General features: G+C 46.0%; 1 protein-coding gene across 1 annotated transcript in view; it reads left to right on the top strand.

The window, feature by feature from the left end:
* Positions 1 to 12408: 12408 nt before the first annotated feature.
* Positions 12409 to 20665, top strand: part of SETBP1 (SET binding protein 1) — a 361790-nt gene continuing 353533 nt past the window's right edge. Inside the window, exon 1 of the mRNA XM_058677176.1 lies at positions 12409 to 12891. The gene's annotated coding sequence lies outside the window, so the exon portion shown is untranslated. The remainder of the gene's footprint in view (positions 12892 to 20665) is intronic.

Genomic DNA, 20665 nt, shown 5'->3' with positions numbered 1-20665 from the left:
CTATATTTTTATTTTCTCTGTGAATTTAACACTCCAAGGCCTCACTGCTTTGGGAGGCTTACATTGCACTTTTCATCTTCCTAGCTTGAGATGTAGTCAGGAAACACTCATCTTTTCCACCTTTTAACTTACACTTTCTACTCAATTTCTCAGACTCTTCGTTTTGTGTGTGTCTTCTAAATCCACAAATGTCTCAAAGGAAGAAGTAGAGATGAATATCAGCTTTTCCTTAATGCATTTTCCTTTTTGGGGAGACTGGAAACTTGGTGTTTTAACTTCCTGTGTTTCTCTCAGATGACTTCAAATAGATGTGCTTTGTTCTGAATAGGTGGGGAGCTAATCTACAAGCCATTCCCTTAAAAGTAGAGGTGGAAATCTGCGTATCCCTCCATGTGATTAAATGCGTCCTGTAAATCATTCTAAATCTTAACCCCAATTTCTGATTGGCTCATAGAGACTTGAGGGAGAATGCACAGAGAAGAGAAACATTCATAACAGAATGAGCAGAGGTACAGAGGGGGAATGGATCTCATTAGAGTCTGTCATCTATGACTGTGGAGGTGAGGAGCATCAGGTGCTGCCTCTTTTTCAGCAAACTTGAATGTTTAGAGCTGGTCTCGTCTCCTGCTGTGAGTTTCTCTTTCCTTCTGAAGCACAGTCTGCTGCCTACATATGTGTGTGACTGTGTTTCTTGTACACTTTCTTCAGAGTGGTAGGTGTCAGGAAAATGTTCAGGCCCTGTGAGAAGAGACTTGTAATGGATATATAAAACAATTTATGTAGATTTTTTTTGTGAAAGGGATCAATTGTTGGGAAATTATTGTGAAGAAAAGAAACTTCATTGCAAGGAATATCTCTAGCAGTAGTTAGTATTCAATAACTATTTAGAAATCATTCAAGCAAAATCCTTATTCCTTTCCCTGTTGCACTTCAAACTACCTGGAAAGACAGAATATGTGTTTGTACAAGTGACACAATAATTTGAATTTTCCAAAGTAACAGATTTAGCTAACTGGCAAAATGCTGGAATTTGAGAAGAAGCAGTTTCTTAATATATGTGAAATTGTCTCTAACAATGAATCATGAACTTGTTATCAGTGTCTCTTGCCCTGCCATCAAAATTCTTTTGCTGGAGTCATTCTTGTGTTTACTGATAGAGATACTGATCTTGACATCCATTTTTTCCCACAACAGGCATTGATTATCTGATTTAAAGAAAAACTTAAGCATTGTCTTCCTAACTTTTTTTAAATTATTTTTGAAGGAGAAAGAGAACTCCAATTCTGTGATTCACTTCTCAAATATGCACATGACTGGGGGATGGTACCAGGAGCAGAAAGTTCAGTCAAGGCAATCCCACATACATGGCAGGAGCACTAGTTGAGTTGTCTCTGCTTCCTTCTAGAGTCTGCAGTTGCAAGAAGCTGGAATCAGGAATCACAGCTGGGACTAGAACCTACACAGCCCAATGTGGGACTCCTCATCCTACCAAACAGCATAACTGCTAAGCCAAATGTCTGATCCTCAAATACTCTTTCATCTCCCACTGAAACCATGAGCAAGAGCACTGCAATCTAATCATAGCACGAGCAATGTTGGAGCAGCTTAACATAGTTTCTTTTGAGCATTTGGTTTCTTTTCAGGATAGCTGTATTCCTGTATTGAATGATGGACATGACTCATTTTCCCATTGTGGCCTCACTTGAATTTCAGAGTCTGAGATATCATCTTGGACATTGATAGTGCGTTCTTACAATTTCAATTTTTCCTTCATCTCTACTAAGACCACTAATTCCACTGACTTGCCTTGTCCTCCCTTTGCATGTCTGGGCTTCTGCCTTACTTCTATAATCTCTTCCTTTTCTCAGGATCATGAACAGTTCTCCCAAATACTATCTGCAGAGTTTGGCCTCTCATCAACTCATTAGTCTCATGCTCTGACTATGTATTGGCACAATTACAATCCTATCTTTGCCCTTTCATCTCAGTTGTGACTAAACATTGATATCATTGGAGGCTTATTCTGCTTATCTGGTCAGTCTACTGTTCTCAGTGAGTTCTTCCTTCAGAGTTTGCCACACCTTCTTAACAGACATAGCAATAAGTCTGGCCCCTTTCACACTTGCCTTGGCATAACTAGTAAGTATATAAATCCTGAGATAAGAGATATAATTGCTGTTATCAGTCTAGGCAAAAGATTTAAGTCACTGTATTCATAAGGGAGTATTTTTATTTAAAGAAAACCATGTAGGGCCTGGCACGGTGGCACAATGGTTAAGGTCCTTGCCTTGCATGCGCTGGGATCCCATGTGGGCGCCGGTTCTATCCCTGGTGTCCTTGCTTTCCATCCAGCTCCCTGCTTGTGGCCTGGGAAGGCAGTCGAGGACAGCCCAAAGCCTTGGGACCTTGCACCCGCGTGGGAGACCTGGAAGAGCTCCTGGCTCCTGGCTTCGGATTGGCTCAGCTCCAGTCATTGCGCTTACTTGGAGTGAATCATCGGATGGAAGATCTTCCTCTCTGTTTCTCCTCCTCTGTGTATAACCACCTTTCCAATAAAAATAAAGAAATCTTAAACCATATATAAGAAAGTTAACATTTATCTTATGAACTAAGTTAGGCAAGACTTTATTAGTTTGCTTACTTGATTTTTCATTTTTTAAAAACTGGACATACTGGTTAGAAATAATTGCATTGTATATGAGTACATATCGATATTTTTGGATAATAGAGATGGATTATATATAATAGCATGGGACAGCACAACATTGTGGGTTTCCATAATATTGTCTATGAAGTAACATGTTCACAGAGGAAGGATATTGTTGGAGATATACAGAAGGAATGAATATGCAAAGTTTCATGTTTTGATTGTATTCAGTTAAACTTGGAGTCATTTTCCAAAAACTTCTCTGAAGACCTGAAGCCAAAGGTTATAAATTTCTGCTTAGTATGAAGGTATTACCTTGGCTAGATATTGTTGGCTGTCAATATTAATGGATGGATAGAAGGGTTGGTGTATGGACAATCAATGTGTGGATGGATTCAACATCTTTCAAATACACAACATTAGAAAAATTGGTTTTGGTTTCCAAAAACTTACTATTTTCAGGAATATTTCAATTATAATTTCATATATGCAGTTTATTAACTTCTCAAAATAATTTTCCTTCTACTCTTGCCTCTAAAATATTTTATTACTATTAGTTATTACAAAATACAAATTTAGGTAGTCACTGAGACAGTATCGCTCTAAACGTGAAGCTTTCAACCTTTTATTTTCCCTTTGTGCTACAATTCAACTTGAAAATGGATCATCACTAAAGTGTATACCAGATAATTTCCTTAAAGAGCATGTGTGCAGATATCTTTATTTTACAGTTTCATTGAGAGTACCATGTCCCGAACCTCCTACTTTACAGTTCTTTTTCCTTGTCTGGATTGCTCTTCAGAAGGCAAAATCAAGTCCCGAGCCCTGGTGTCATGGGAAGGATGCTGGAACAGCTGGAACTGCTGTGCGATGTGCCGGTTTCCAAATCAGGCCATGTTGCCTTCATGTGTATCTTTCTGGTTCTCAGTTTTCTGTCAAACTGTGTGATCCAAACGATCACTAGCTAACTCGGCAGATCAATAACTTGAAGCATCAATGCTGCTGTGATTTCTTGAGCTTAAAGAACTAAAATCATCATATTCGTTCAATATTTTCTAAAGAGATATGTAAGGAGCACCCAGGTGTCTCTTCTGCTTCCTGGCCAGGCAATACTGTCATCGGTAGCTGGATGGTGCAATGAATAAGAATGAGCTTTAGGGCTCAGCGACGGGGCTTAGCAGCTAAAGTCCTCGCCTTGAATGCGCCAGGATCCCATGTGGGCGCCGGTTCTAATCCCGGCAGCTCTACTTCCCATCCAGCTCCCTGCTTGTGGCCTGGAAAAGCAGTCGAGGACAGCCCAAGGCTTTGGGATCTTGCATCCGCGTGGGAGACCTGGAGGAAGTTCCTGGCTCCTGACTCCGGATCAGCATAGCACCGGCCATTGCGGTCACTTGGGGAGTGAATCATTGGATGGAACATCTTCCTCTCTGATTCTCCTCCTCTTTGTATGTCTGAGTTTGTAATAAAAATAAGTCTTAAAGAGTGAGCTTTAAACTTAGATTGCCGGGCTTCAAATCTCTGCTCTGATAATTACTAGCTGTGTCACTCTGGCTTTCCCTGGCTACTGAGTCATTCAAAGCTGGGGCTGAACCAAGTGACATTTTTGACAATTTATTTAATACCAGGATCCATAATACTGTATATGATACCTACACAGATGTGAATAGCTTAACTTCCAAGAGACAAAGACTGACTATAGATTCCAACCTCAAAGCTTGCAATGAACCCATTGTTCAGAAACCAGGGCTGAAATTGGTCTTTTCCATGACCATTCTCCTGCCATTATAAAAGCTGTCCTCCCCTTGCTCAAGTGTTTCTAATGCTCACATGAAGTTAGTCAAGCCAAGTGCCCACTCTAGTTGACAATAATAGGCTGACAATTCCACATGCTTATAAAATATTCTGTGGAAAAACCAGGTTATTCAAACTGAACTACCCAATTTTATCTGAATGTACTATTTATTTTTTTCAGAGCATACTGAATTAGCCATAACAACTTCTGTTTTAATTGTGTCTTATTTGAAGTCCTCTATTTTTCTGCTTTAAGTTTCAAAGTGTCACATGGATTGATGAACACCTAAAGATCATTTCATTTCTTTCCTGTAAAGGAATTTCTTCTGTGTTTTCATATAATCAGTAGAAAGCAGCTTCAAACTGTCTTGGGCTTTCTTTATTTGTCCAGGGGTAATGTCATGCACCAAAAATGGATGAAAAGCCCGATGATGGCGGGAGAAACCCACATACCAAGGATTTTTCTGTTATGCATAGCAAGAGCAGGCCTTGAGTGAAAGGTTAAAAACCCTCTTTTCATATTCAACCAGTAAGACACTAATCGGATAGAAAGACATTCCTGGTTATTGCATTGCCTCTTTGCCTAGACTGAAAGTTTGCAAGATAAAGAACTTAATAGATTGTCTACTCCTAGGACCAAGTTCATTCCAAATATAGTAGGTTCCTAATTAAAGTCTACTGATAAAACATGCATTATGAATTTCATATCTCTTCCTAGCACATACAAATCTTAGACATCAAGGTCCTTTCCATACATCATCTCCTATGACTGCATTTAATCCTTGCTAAAGCCCTAAAGAGTTGGTGCCATTATCATGTGCTATTTTCAGGTGAGGAAAGTAAAAGAGAGGTAGTTTAACCAGTTTTCTCCAGCGTGGTCAAGCCCTGCCTGACTAATTTTAAATCCAAGGTCTTCTCATGTTACTAGATGACTTGACTCTGGCACTGTAAATACTTAAATTTTCCAACAGGGTTTTCTCTTCACTTTAAACACAACTGGAGTGCAGTGTTGTCCGTGTCCCATTGCAAGCACGTTCCCTGAATTTCTACTGAAGAAATGTTTGTCTGGTGGATCCTGGGCTTAATCTATTGGTCTTAGTCATGGAGTGCACTTCGGATGCTTGGGAAGCAATCAGATGCCTTTTTATGAGAAAGCTGATTCATAGAAGTGATTGTCAAAACATCTGAGCATTGTTAGAGGGGTAAGAAACTACAGACACACAGAAGCCAGCATTGTGAAGTTAAAATATGATTCTCAGCAAAAAAAGGGACAAAAGTTAATGTTGTCTTGGAAAGGCTGGAGACACAAGCAGCGAGCACTGCAACCCTGGAGAGAGAAAGAGGAGGCACCTCTGGTTGGTAAGGGCCCAGGAAGTCTGGCTGTATTTGTTATATTGGCCTTTAATGAGGTTGCCTGTATCCTTCAAAAACTCTTCCCCAGTTCACACCAACCAATCATGCAACACCTTTCTGTGCATCCATTTGTCTCTGGTGGCCCATATGCAGGGGATTTTTAGGTAGAATGAAGACTTTCCTCTTCCTGTTGCGTTCCTCTGAGGTCTCCTTTTGGCTCCTCTAGCATGATATAAACATAAACTTCTTGCAGCATTGCTTTTAACGGCTCAGTTAGGAACTGGGAATATTCCAAGTCCTGCTTCAGATTTGGGGCGCTCTGAAGTTACAGTGACAACAGATCTGCCAAAGAACCAGCGAGGAAATGAAAAGCCAGAAGAATGCTTCTCTTTCTCCTCTCATTGCCTTCCAAGCAGTGAAAGCCACTCTCCCAAAGGATCCTCACAAGGAACAACGTGCCAAGAAGTCTTCCTTTAGTGAATTGTTTGCCGCCAGGAAGACAAAGGTTCTAAAACTACTATTTATTCGTTGTCAGATCTGGAGTTCTCTTCTTGGGACAATTACATTTTGCTTCTTGTTGCTAAGCAACTAAAGTATGTGGGGAGAGAGGAGTCCCCTTCCGGTGTAGGGCTGGGTTGGGAGAAAGCAGATCTGGAAATTACCTTCTCACTTCCTGGAGACCAGAATATGGTATCCATCTCCGGGGCAGTACAAGTCGGCTGCACTGGAGGGCACATTGTATTATAATAAAACAAGTATGTGAACAGAATTATTTGACTTCATAAAACTTATTGTGTGCTATTTCCTGTGAGCTTCATGATGATTGACACACCTTTGGTGTAGGGCAAGATGATGGGTCTAATCATAGAGGGGTCTATTCATAGAAACTGAAGTAGAGAGAATTGAAGTTGTCTGCTCATCTCTACCCAGCCAGTTAATGGCAAAGTAAGAGTGGAATCCAAATATGTCATGTTTTGCCTGTCTACAGCATTCTTGATCGGTTGATTCATTCGTTAATTCATCCATGATGAAGGACAAATATTCATTCAATGCACATTGAGAAGTATGATGGTATTTGAAATTAGAATTTTAAAATAACAGTTGCTCTACTCTTACTCCCAAGTCCCTCAGTCTGTCACTATGTCCTTCCTGAAATTCCACAGACCTAACAACTAATGAGATAGCACCTGGCTGAGTGTCGCGGCCAACTGAGCCGGTAACATGGACACGGCGAAGGTCGGGGGGTCAGGCGAAGGTCGGGGGTCAGGCAAAGGCCCGGGGGTCAAGCAACGTGACACACGGAGAACACTGATGGTGGGAGAAGTCTCTCCTCCAGCCTCCCTTTATTACCCGTATATATACTCTTTCTCCCCCAGCCCATTAGGGCGCCACTAAGGCGCCAATGAGTCTGATTAGACCAGGTGCTATAGCCCCAGGCCCAATTCCTGAGTGCTCTGCTTAACGAGTGTTAATCAACTCACTAGCCCACTACAGCTGAGCAAGGCTCTGATGGATGAGTAACCTGTCAAATAGTTTGCTAAATATTTCCAACAGTTCACCAACTCTTTCAGAGCTACAGGTACAATATTACCAATGAACATACAGAAGGACAGTCTGAATCCCTTGACTTTAAAGAGTTCATGGCCTGTGCGTAGACGAAAATGGAAGGAAAAAGCAAATACTGTTTTCTAAAATCCTTCTCAAGACAGAGGCTATTCATCATTTGTACTCATTTATTGTCCAATCACAGCATTTCTTGTTATATTGAGCTGAGATTTGCTTCTCCACAACCTCAGCTAATGGGGGTTTATGGGGACGTTCATAGTAGAAACAAATCAATCCTCATTTTGTCTGATGCTAGTTTTAACATTTAAGGAGAGGGCCCAGCAACGTGACCTAGCAGCTAAAGTCCTCGTGTTGAACGAGCAAGGATCCTATATGGGTGCAGCTTCTAATCCCGGCAGCTCCACTTTCCATCCAGCTCCCTGCTTGTGGTCTGGGAAAGCAGTTGACGACAACCCAATACATTGGGACCCTGCCCCCGCGTGGGAAACCCGGAAGAGGTTCCTGGTTCCCGGCTTTGGATTGGCGCAGCACCTGCCATTGCGGTCACTTGGGGAGTGAATCATTGGATGGAAGATCTTCCTCTCTGTCTCTCCTCCTCTCTGTACATCTGACTTTGTAATAAAAATAAATAAATCTTTTAAAGAAAAACATTTAAGGAGAGCTTTCACAGCCCCTCTGACTGATCCCAAAATGTTCTCTCTATCCTGTAAGAATCTTGTTGTGTCTTTGAATCTGAGATGGAGAGAATGCTATAGCTCTCTTGGAACTCAAGAGACTCTAGAGTAATGCTGTTTTCAAAAGTGGAATGTGATGGGCAAAGAGATGAGAAGACTTACTGACTGAGCTGGAAACTGACTGAGCTGGAAACTGAATTTCCCTAATGCTCTGGTCTGTGGTTTCATTGTACTAGCAACGTACTCTCAAGGTGTACAGATTTGCAGAACTGACTCCAATTTACAAGTACGGCCCCATCATTCCATAGCTCATTGTGGCTGTCACCTCCTTTGGTTAAGTACATCTTCAATTACACTGTGCATACCAAAGAGAGCAGGAGGTTTGGAAAACACCTTACAATCAGCATACTTTCAAATGGGTTGGTTATTCTCAATGCTGTTGTATATCAGAGGCATCCAGAACACTTGTTAAAATCGTAGGGATGCTGAGTCTTCTCAAGACTAAGTAAATCAAGACAGATTTGAAGCATAAGTCATTCCCTTAGGCAACTTGGATATATAACAATTGCTGAGAAGCACCACATTAGATAATACTACATTGTCTTCCAAAAAGGTGAGAACCAATACTGCTTATGAACTCCTGAAAAGGAGATAAATGTCTTGAAACATTTGATTGTAGTGCATGATCTCAACTTGTCACAGAAGTGGAAAGACAGCTTTGCCTGATTTCCCACTAGCTTTAGCTTCAGAGATACCAAAATGCCATGGTCTCCTGTCCTACTTTGAACTGCACACTGCACGTGTATATGTGGGATGTCCCTCACGACACGGAGCATGCTCCCAGAGGGCAGCGCCTTAGAGTAACCCTGGCACAGGGTCTGTGGTAAGAAACTGGGAAGCATGACAATAGATTAGGCACATGGATGTCCAGGACATAGAGCAATCATTCATTTGGAAGCAAGTCACATATTTAGTGGTATCAAAACGAACATCTATTATCAGTTACATTTATTGACATTGTCCACACAAATCAGAGTTTCTACATAAGTATGTGCATCATTGATGAAACAGGTTATATCAAAGACACAGGCATGCAAAGAGGCAAAAGAAATGCTGTATAAGCTAAATATGCAGCTAAAAACCGCTTAGTAGTGCTGACGGACATGGTTTCTGACTTCTCTCCTGAAATAGATTCTGCCTCTATGTTCCACACACTTGGTTAGCATCTCTTTTCTGATACTCCTGTACTAGCTGCAGCAAGCAGTTTGCACAGCAACCTTCCCACCAAGTCATGAATCCTGTGTCTTCACCATGCTTTTCTCTACAGTTGCTACCATGGCACCTGGCACATCACCCACGCCTCTTAACCATTAAGGGATTGCATAATCCTGACACTACAGAATGTATGGGGCTAAAAGACCTATGCTGTGCATTTTCCAAATGGATGCTCAGATTGGCCTTCTGGTTTCTCATAGTTCTAGTACCTCAGAAATTGGTACCTGAATAGTGACTGTTTTCAGAAAAACTTCTTTGTTAGCTATACACTTTCTGTGTTTCAGGTTCTGGTTTTCAATCAAAAAATGATCTAGGACCCAGTGTGGCAGCCTTGTGGCTAGAGTCCTTGCTTTACTTACATTGGGATCCAATATGGGTGCTGGTTCTAATTCCAGCGGCCCCACTTCACATTCAGCTACCTTTGTGGCTTGGGAAAGCAGTGGAGACGGTCCAAAGTCTTTGGACCCTGCACCCACATAAGAGACCTGAAGCTCCTGGTCCCAGGAGCTTCAAATTGACTTAATTCCAGCCATTGTGGTCACTTGGGGAGTGAATTAGTGAATGGCGGATTTTCCTCTCTCTTTCTCTCTTCCTCTCTGTATATCTTATTTTCCAATAATTATTTTTAAAAGATTATCTAGCAGGGAAAGAATGTACAAGAATTTATTTGGTACTTGGCTAGAATTTAAATACAGGTCCATTCTGCCAACAGACATGTAGTTTAGGGATGGAGCTTTTTTGGGGGAGAGGGCAATCCTATTTAAATCTACATTTATGAGTTATATATATATAAATAGTGTTATGTTTACATACATAATACTTTTGAACAACAAGATAACTCTTCCTTTTTTTCCTCTTCTCATTGAAATATGAGCTACACATAATCATTCAGGCATAAGTATGACAAATTCATGGCTTTCCCTTAATCTAGTGATTCAGGGAACTTTGTTGAAATTCTTTGTTTCCCATCTTTAAGATGATGGGATTTAACTTAGTGGTACTCTAGGGTGAAATTTACTGCACAGTGATTCAACAGACAGATCATCCATAGAGTGTAGTCACTTTTACATACAGTATGCACTTCCCGGAACTTCTCTCCAAAGAAACACAATGCTGGAAAGATACTCCTGTAAACATGGTTACATTTTAAAAGGGGAAAGACTTGGGCACCAAACTTCAGTTGTGTTTCACTTGATGCCAGCCAACCCTTCCAATTTCTGGGACTCACTTTCTGCTTTGTACTCCTTAGTCTTCTGCAATCCGGACAAATCAGCAGACTAGCAAAAGTCATCCAACTACACAAGTCTTTTTGATATTGCATTTTTTTTTGTCTCCATCTCTCTCTCTCTCTCTCTCTCTCTCTCTCGCTCTCTTTCTCTCTCATCAGCTCTTGTGTTTAAGGGAAAAAAAAAGTTTAAGGGAATGCGTTTTGAAACCTTGTGTCAATGGAGATCCTCCAATGACCAGTAAGGATGGAAAAGTTTGCGATCAATCAAAACACTATTCCAACAAAGGCAGTGATTAAGCTTTGGCTAGATGGAGCGAACTAGCAGTTTCATCGTATCAACTGCTACCCAGCAGTGTGGACCAGTGTGTGTACACGTGTGCGGGCAGGTGGGGTGGCTTGCGTAGGGTGTCCAAGCACTACTCCTTTGCTCCACTTCACCACAGCATTTCTGTAAAGAGACAAGAAGTTGCCCTACAGAATCCAACCCTTCAGACAAGCCCAGGAGGCAGTGAGCGCTGTATTTGTAGGGAGGCGACAAGCACCCCCAGTCATGTCCTAATTGTCTCTCAGTTGCTTGTTAACTCTCACAGAGAGGGCACGATCAAGTTTCCTCTCTACCTGGAGGTCTGGAAGCAGAACCCTTGATGAACGGTCCTGAGCCTTGCCTTCTGCTAATGCTGTCCTTAAGCATCTCCATGCCTCCTCTGACCCCAAAAGTGCCCCTTTCGCACCTGCTGGATATTGACAGTACTACCACATTCTGTCAACCCCGCAGACACTCGCGTCGTCCATCTCCACCACCCAGGCATCAGTGCCCTTCCCCACGAGCGTCCAACTCTCGTGGACAACGAGAAAAAAAGCCACGGGAACCCCAAAGGCCCACAAGCAGCTCAATCAAATCAATCAAGATAAAATAAATAAATAAAATGATCGCCGGAAAGGAAATGCAGTTACCAGCTAAAACAAGAAAGACCCCACTCTGCACCCAGCGTGCAGAGCCTATGGCATCGCCGCCTGGGCGAGCGGTTCCCCCGACACTGCCCTGTTGTGTCAGACAGTGGCAGTGTTGAGCCCGGGAGTCCGCGCCCAGCCCGCCCGCGCTCCCCGCGGCCGCTCAGTCTACGCGGCTGACTCTGACGCGTAGGAGCCGCTGGGCCGCGAGGGCGCTGGGCTGCGCTAGGGGAGTGGGGGCGGCGAGGGGTCCCTGATCGGCCACCACCAACTGTTTTCCTCCTTCCCCCAACCCGAGCTCCAGCCCTGCTCCCTCCAATGGGCCAAGACTCCCCGGGGGTGGGGAGGTGAAGGGAGAGGTCACTCGTCCGCTCGCTACCCGCTGCGCTACCCCCTCCGGGCTCCGGCCCGCGAAACGACCCCGGGCCCGCGGGGCGAGCCGTGCGCGCGTGGGCGCCCAGCGCCCCCTCCGAGGCAGCTCGCCGAGTGGCGGTCCCCCGCTCTGCTCGGCCGCGCGGCCGCTCTGATCCTCCCCCCCTTCCCCGCCCGCGCCCTCCCCCTTCCTTTCACCAGGACTCCGGGACTCGGGAGAGGGCGCGGGAGGCAGGCACACGGGCCCGACCCCACTCCAGCGCTCGCCGGGGACGCGGGCGGGCGGGCGGCGAGGGGACGCGGCGGGGGCGCGGGGCGGGCGCGGCCATGGAGCGGCGGCGGTGGTGGCGGCGGCGGCAGCACTAGCGAACGCGGGGCGGACGGGTGCGGAGAGAGCGGGCAGGGCCGCCCCGGCGCTGCGGATCGAACTGCACAGCTCAGCAAAAGCGCCCTCGCCCTCCGCGCGCGCCCGCCTCCTGCGAGCCCCAATCCGGCAACATTTTTAAAGCTCCAACCCATCCTTTGTAGAGGGGGAGGGTGGCTTAGAAAAATAGCGTTGATCGGAGAGACGGAGATATATTTATATATTTATATATATACAATTTTTTTGGCTCCTGCTAAAATTAGCCGGGCCCGCCGCGCGCCCGTGTGCGAGTGTGTGCGTGCGGCTGTCTGTGTGTGTGTGTGTGTGTGTGTGTGTGTGTGAATGTGATTACTCCAGGACTCCTCAGGCTCCGGAGACGCCATTTTCCCCCTTGATATCTCTCTCCATAAATCGGTGGCGCGGCGGAGGCGGCCGCGCCGGGCGGGAAGCGCGGGGCTGGCAGGGGCGCCCGCCGCTCGCCGCCGCCTCGCGCGCCCGGGGCCCCCCGGCGCCCCCCGAGCGAGGGCGGCCCGCCCCGCGGCTCGCCGTTTGACAGATGCTCATCGCCATGGAGTTGCCGCAGCAGCACCTTTGGGGGCTCGGGCGAGCGACCGGAGCCGGGATCTGAGCGAGCGCCAGGGCCAGCGGAGCCGGAGCCGCCGGGACATGGGTGAGCACGCGTGGCGACCTTGCCCCGGGAGTCCCCCGGTGCGCAGCCTCCCGCCGCGCCTCGGGCCCCTGCACGCCCGGGCCCGGGATGGGGTGTGTGTGTGTGTGTGTCTGTGTGAGTGTGCGTGTGTGTGCGCGCGCCCTGCATGCAAAAGTTCACGTCTCTTCTCCTCGCTGGGGCTTTGACTTTGCACCGGGCAGGAAGGGGGAGCCGGGGCAGAGGGGGCGGGATGCCGGTCCCGGCGAGGCTGCCGGGGAGGGGCGCGACGCCGGCCGGCCCACGCGGGTGGGCAGCTATGCTGGCTCCATCCAAGTGGCCCGTTGGTGGCGGCGAGGATGGTGGAAGCCTCGGGCTGGAGGGCTGGGAGCTGATTGAGTTTCCCCAATCTGATCCCCCACCCCCACCCCGCCTCTGCACCCTCCCTCGGTCCTGCCGCCTGCTGCTGGGGCTGGCGTCGGTTGAGCGGACCCAGGAGGGGGAGGGGGATAGGAAAATAGAAAAAGGGGGTGGGAAGGCAGGAGGATGTTTTTTCCTTCTTTCTTTCTTTTTAATTTCTCCCTCTTTGTAACTTGCAGGTTAAGTGGAGCTAGAGAGCTACATTGTAGCTTAGTTGGATTTTTTGGGGGGCGGGGGGCGGGAGGGATGTATCAGAATCTAATGTATCGGTAATAGAAAGAAGATCAGGCGAGAAGTGGTCCAGCCGGCGAAGGTTGGTGTGTGCTTGTGTTGTAGCTGTCTGTTAGTCTTTCTCTCGGAAACCTTAATCAATGGATTTGAGTCTCTTTCTTGTGCCTCTCTGGTTTGGGGACTCTGAAAAGACAGGAATTCCCTTAAAAGCCAACGAATGCCCTTTTGAAAGCACGCATTGTGTGCCATGGGCTTGGGAATTAAAGGGCAGGCTTCCCCGTTCGGTGGTTTCCAGGGGGAAATCACTCCGGCAAGGGAGCCCTTCAGTATCGATTTATTGTTTTTGTCTTTTCAAACCATTATCTCTTTGACCAAGATACTGTCTGAGAAGTTCCACCGAGACGAAGTCAGGGAAACTGGAGCGAGCAGATCTTTAACAAGATGGTGATAACGGTGATGCTGCTTTGGGTGTCTGTTTGTGATGGAAGCATTGTTGGGTAATTGCAAATTCTGATCGGTAGAGCATGCTGCTTCTAAAAAAATAAGTTAGTGCCGAAATGCTGTCTGCCAGCCCCCTCCCCTGCTCACTACCCGCTCCCCTCCTCCCCCGCCCACACCGCTTACTACAATTCTGAAATCGGATCCAACTGGAAATATTTTCATTGGAGATCGGAAAGTTGTGCCATTGGAAGTGGGAGATGAAGCTGGATGAGCCCCTCCTGCCTCTCCGGGCCGCGTTTTGTTCGTTTAGTGTGTCTGTGTGCGATTCTCCCAGTGTGTATCAGTTTGAAAGGACTATTGAGGGAAGGATTTCCGATTCGTTTCCGTTTCAAATAAACTGTCCTGATAATCTCACAGTTGAGGTCTAACGTTAACAGGGATATTTGTGTGTCTCTTTATGCCTGCACAAACTCTCTGCCGCCAGGAGCTGTGCCTCCTGGAATCCAACAAGCAGCTACTTTGGCTTCCCAGGCTCCCTAAACTCCCCCCAACTTGCCACACCTTCTCCCCCATCCCTAAAGTTTGGCTGCAGAGGGGGTCTCTAAGGAAATGCAAATATTCCTTGTTTTTCATTCTTTCTCATTTTTCATTCCTTTGCCCCCATTCCTGTTTGTGTTCCTTTCCTGTAGGTTTGTCCTAAAAGCTGATTTCATAGAGTAGCTGTCCAAAAAAAAATCCCCCGACAGTCTGGGCCCATGTCTCAGCCTCCTATGGTTCAGACCCAGTCTCATCCTTGTTAGCAAAGGGGGTTTGTGTGTGATGGGGCAGGGAACAGAGATGAGGGGCTTGGAGAGGAAGGGGTTGTCTGTAGCAGCCATATCTGCAACTTGGAGCATACCTGGGGGCCCAAGAGTGCTTCCCAGGCACACCCTGTTGGATATTTTTGGGATGGACTGGGATGAGAAGGCAGAGCCAGCTGGCCCCAGACTTAGGGAGGAGAAAGTTTGTAGCTTGAGAATGTAGCCAGTTTAGGATCCCAGTCATTGCCACTTTTTTTCTCCTTATGCCTGAGACTTGCATCCCCCTGAATGGCCCAGAGCTGGGTCAGAAGGGATGATCTTTTTTTTTTTTTTTTTTTTTTTTTTCTCTGCACTGGGATTCCCAGGTTTTGGAGCAGAGTTGAAGGTGCTGTGCTTAAATGCATTGCCAGCCACCAGTAACGGGTGTGAGAAGGAGAGCTGGGCAGGGCAGAGAGGAAGATAGCAAGTATTGTTGAAGACAGAGTATTTGCAAGCTACAGGGCATGTAGTGTCAGAGGACAGGGAAACTTGGCACTCACAGTGCTGATCGGCACCTAACCCCCTTACCCACTCAGGCACAAAAAAGTCTTGGTTTTGGACATTTGAGTTGATGTTAGAGCTGGGCAGTGAGAGTTCCTCGCCACTGTAGTAGCCTGAGCGGAGCAGGAGAGGAGATGGTGAGCTAAGGCTATCTCCAGCCAGAGGAGGGAAGCAGACTGGGCTGTCTGAGCTGAAGGTGTCCCTGGAATAAACAAACCGGAGGTGGGGGAAGGGAGGGCTAGTGGTCCACATAAAAGGCAGCAATGCCGGTAGGCCAGGAATGGGGGCCACTTCTGGCTTGGGAGAAAATGTCTACTGCCTTATATGTGCATGAATGGGCCAGGCAAGTGAAGGGTTGTAATCTGATCTTTTGTATGCTAGCATCAGAATGTTGCATTGGAAGACTGTGCCAGGAGGCCCAGTTGCAGGCTTCCCAGAGGGGAATCCTGGATGTGCCCGGCTAGAAGTGAACATCTCCTGGTGCTGCGAGGCTCCTGGTCATGTACTTGCTTTACTCGGGACATGGTACATTGCTCTGGGTCTTTGCACTTTAGCTGAAACGGATCGGTGGGAACTGGCAGGAGGCAGGATCTGGCTGAAAAAGCAATGCAGAGGTGTGGAGGTACCTGCCTCTGATGCCTTGTTTCTGCAGTGATCTCCACATTGAATTCCATTAAGGGCAGATTCAAGACTTCCCTGGCGCAAAACACACCTCTAAGAAAAGGGAGTTCTCACAAGGTGATCATTATGTTTAGTTGTTATTCAGTCTGTGCTCTGATGCTTCCATATAAGATGCAAAACAATAAAGAAAAAAAACCAGCCAGCTTGGTGGGACATCCTTCTGGGTTCCTGTGGAGACACTGAAACTTGGCTGGACCTTGGCTCCCAGAATGCCAATTTTTCCCTTGGAGACTTGAAGTTTTAATTGAAACCAGAAAGCTATTGAAGGCAGACACAGCCAATGAAATCCTGTTTTCCCTGTTGCACAGGAATGGAAATAAATTATATATATATTTGTAATATATATATATATTGCTTGTTTGTTTATTTTTTGCTGATAGCTTTCAGGTTGTTTCGGTTTTGTTCCTGCCAGAATAGGATACATGATTACCAGCACATTCACACTAATCAGGCTTGCCAAGCGCTAGACCAGAGGTGGTGTTTCAGAGTTTGCCTAGGGGAGTTTGTGTAGGGTAGAGTCTGATCCAGGGTTGGAGGTCAGAGGTTGAGAGGGCAGCTTCTGTTCCTGAAAGTCAGGCAGCTCTGGGTTCAAGAAAACGATCCTCTTGGAGTTCCTGCCAGCCATCATTTTGCCTGGTCTCTGGAGTCCTGTGTAGAAGACACTCGCACAGTCCAATTCCGTTGTTGTCCTATGGCATACTCTGAAATGTGGTGAGTCTCACCATTTTTTTTTCCTGCTAGGATTGAGTCAGTAGTGCTGTCATCATACACACTGGCATCAGGTTGGGCTGCTTTCACAGCTGTTTCTAAAGGCAACCTTGATGTTTCCCAAGCTGTTTGTGTGAGGTTACAGACACCTGGGCAGCCGAACAGTTGATAACTGCAGAAAAGTAAATGCCAGTATGCCCGCAGTGTGGACTTCATGAATGCGAAGGATGATGCAACCCTTCATTTTTGCTTGGCTCTGAATGTTCCTTTCTATGTGGCGTTCTACATGATGATGCTCCCCGATAAAGACTTTGAGGGCCATGACCTTAGATGACTGAGGTCATGGCCATCCTTAGAGCACTCACCTGGAAATTCTGTGGCTCTGAGCAGCTTTCCTTTCACACTCTAAGGTTGAGATTTGCTAATACACTTTCCCTTAGGAACCAGCAGTTGACTTGTAATCCTGTTCAGGGGAAATGATGCCAAGGTCAAACGAAACATGGATGTAGCATTGAAGTGCACAAGCTCCCTTGGAAAGGGGGCTGGCTTTCCCTGTCTAGGAGCTGCTGCTGGGTTATGATTAGCAGATTCATGTGGGAAAAATTAAGGGCAAAGTCAGCTGACCTGGTCCTCAGGCAGCAGGGTCTTGCTTTCCTATGTGCTGAGAAGGGATAGGAGCTGAATGGTGAGCACGTAAGAGTTAAACAACTCAGCTTGGAAAATCTTTCCCTCATTCAATTTATCTTTTGCTACCCCAAATTGCTGCCTTTCATACATGAATTTTTTTTTAAAAACATCTTAGCAGTATATCCATTCCCCCTGATTATCCTAAGGAAGGATCTCTTTCAGAAGATGGTACACGGAGTTGTTTGCAGGGACAAAGTTGCTAGATCAACGAGGGCCAGAAGCTTCAGCAAAGTATGAAGCATGCACACTGGAAATGACAAGGTCTGTCTTGGATATTTTCCTCACTCCTTCCCAAGTTAAATGACCCCAGTAAGTTATTCAGCCTGCCTGAACTTCAGCAACCTCATCAGTAAGATCGGGGTAAGGGTGTTTACCTGGCCTGCCTCACAGGTGTTGGCAGGATGATAGGCGTGTAGTCAGTTTCTGTGGGAGGAGTCTCATTCTGCCTGTTGGAAACTAACACGCAGACTCTTGGAACGACCAGACAATACCTACAAGGACTGATTTTTAGTTCCAATAATTCCACTGATATATACTTATTGCTATATTTGTGTTTATGGAATCATGTGCATGTTTACATTGTTAAATTATTTGGTGCATGTGTGTCTGAGATTCAGGGTCTCTTGTGACACCTGGCTAGACTCAACGACAGACTGCTGTTCAGGATGTGGTCTTTGAATTAAAAGTTAGTAAAAGGAGCTGGCATTGTGGTACAGCAAGTTATATCACCACTTGTCATGACAATGTTCCGTATTAGAGTGCCTGTGGTTCTAGTGCCAACTGCTCTGCTTCTAATCCAGTTCCCTGTTCATGTACCTGGGAAAGCAATGGAAGATGGCCAAAGGGTTTAAGCCTCTGCTACCAATATGGGAGACCTAGCTGGCATTCCTTACCCTTGGCTCTTGCCTGACCAAATCCCAGTTGTTGAGGCCATTTGGAGAGTGGCATAGATGGAAAAAAACCTCTCAGTCTCTCCCTCTGTCACTCTGACTTTCAAATAAACAAATGCATGTTTTCTAGGACAGGTGAAAACAAAACCAGAATTTGAGAGGAGAGGCGAAGCAGAGGGGGGAACCACAGTGGTTCAACAATGACTTTCAGGACAGAATTTTTGACCTCCCTAAAGAAAAGGTAGTAAGGTTGCCTTTGTCCTAGCAAATCCAGCAACAACTTTGTAATAGGAGACTTCTTCCCAGACCTTTTACTTTCTGATTCTTCTCTGCTCCACTTGTATTTTTTTTCCCATGCTCTCTGGCTTTCACCCTGCCCAGCACCTGCAGCAGGCCCCTTGCAGTGTTCTCAAGTGAACTCCATTTTATGTAATACCTGAGGCTCTGCCCTGGTCAGACTTGTTCCTTCGCTGACCCTGGACACTGTCACCTGCCCACCTCCACATCTTGGCTCTCTGTCACCTCCTATTTGGAAAGCGCCTGGTCAGGCCCCTTTTAATCAGTGCGTCTACCTCTTTGGCCAGTTAATGCCACCCATTTCCTCCATGAGAACTTTCTAGTTCTTCCAAGACTTGCTGTCAGTTCCTCATCTCCAGGTTTCTGAGCTCTTCCAGCCTTGAGAAGGGGTATGACTAGCAGATCATGCTACTTGGCTGTTTATTTCATCTACCACTCCAAGGCTGGAGTCTGTAGAAAAAAGAAGTCAGGTTTGCCCTACAAAGTTTTGTGCATGTATATGAACATTTTTTTTCCTGTTGTGTGAATGGATCACAAATTTGTATACAGAGAAACAGAATATTGAAAGTGAATGTTGTTTACTGTGTACTATGTGGAGCCACACAGAAGTCCTCCTAGAATAAGTAATGGCTACTTACACAAAAGACATTTTTACATCTTTGGCTGTTTTGGGGCAATCATGCAGTCTCAGTTTTTGCCTCAAAACTGACAGTTCAGGAAGTTTTACCACACATGCATCGCTCTAGTCACTGATTTGCTGATTTGATCACCTAATCTTTATTAAGTGCCTACTAGATCCTCGTGAGCACTAGCACAGGCAGCTCTTGACTTTCTCTGAACATTCCGTTTGCATTTGTTGTCTACCACACTCACTTTGGCACTCGAACATGCAATCTTCTTTGTTGCTGAAGTCCAAGTGCCTCTCTGCTCCTTGGAGACTGAGTGTGCTTGCCCACAATGCGAGAGAGAGAGAGAGAGTAGGTTGAGCAGAGATAGGCACTGGGAATTTTCCAGAGAATGTTTCGGGACCTGCTGCAGGCAGGGCTGGCCACCTGTTGGCATAAAACATGGGACAAGTGGTGTTGATTTTCTCCTCATAAGCCATTAAGGAGGAGAAATAAGGAGAGTCCCTTCTGAAATCCTGTGCTCCCAGGAACTTTATAAAACCCAGTCCTCCTGAAATCCATTCAGAGACATCTCCAACAATGTCCCAAGAAATCTCTTTGAGGATGAAAGTTCTTTGCTCAGTATTTGATGTGATTGAAAGAGTGAACTAAAGGGGAGCTGGTCCCCTGGTATAGACATCAAGAGGAGCTCCTGAATTAGGGCAGGAGAGTCACAGGTGGAGAACAAGGCTGGAGAGAAAGGATGAGATGATAAGCTAAGTAAGGAGAAATGCCACAAAGAATCATGTGAAGGAAAGACAAGATTTAATTACCCCAATCGTTTCTGAAGCCTGGCCATCTTTGGGAAAAGGACTGAGTTAATACAATTCAGTCTGGGCATTGGTCCTGCTTTCTGTATTTAGTGCATACAGAAGACTTGAGGAGCTGCACACCATTGATTGAACTTACTTATTTGAAAGAGAGTTACACTGAGTGAATTAGAGAGAGAGAGAGTTTGTGTTTAATGTTTCTCTCCTCAAATGGTTATAACAGCTGGAGCTGGACCAGGCTGAATCCAAGAGCCAGGAGCTTCCTCTAGGTCTCCCACATGGGTGCTGAGACCTAAAGACTTGGGCTGTCTTATACTGCTTTCCTATGTGGCTTTGCAGCCTGGACTGGAACTGATGTCCTTTTGGGTGTTGGCCTGGTGGCAGGGTGCAGCTTAACTAGTTAGGCACAAAGACCACCATGCTATCCAAAGTGCCTTAGTTGGGCCTGAGCTGCAGGTGTGATGGTCTGTTGCATCCTTATAGTGCCTGGTCTATCCTGTCACATGGATACCTGTGCTCAGTAATGGCTGGGAGCGGGGGCATTGTTTTGTGTGCATTTGTTGATCAGAAGGACTGGCTCACAGTTTGTTCAGAATCAGAGCCCTCTGTGACTTGGGTTGGGCCAGGATCACGAAACTTGAGCTTTGACCTAGGGCATTGGAGTGCCC

Source organism: Ochotona princeps, chromosome 18, assembly GCF_030435755.1.
Source record: "Ochotona princeps isolate mOchPri1 chromosome 18, mOchPri1.hap1, whole genome shotgun sequence".
Classification (NCBI taxonomy): domain Eukaryota; kingdom Metazoa; phylum Chordata; class Mammalia; order Lagomorpha; family Ochotonidae; genus Ochotona; species Ochotona princeps.
The sequence above is the reverse complement of the archived record's forward strand: the minus strand, read 5'-3'. Positions and strand labels throughout refer to the sequence as shown.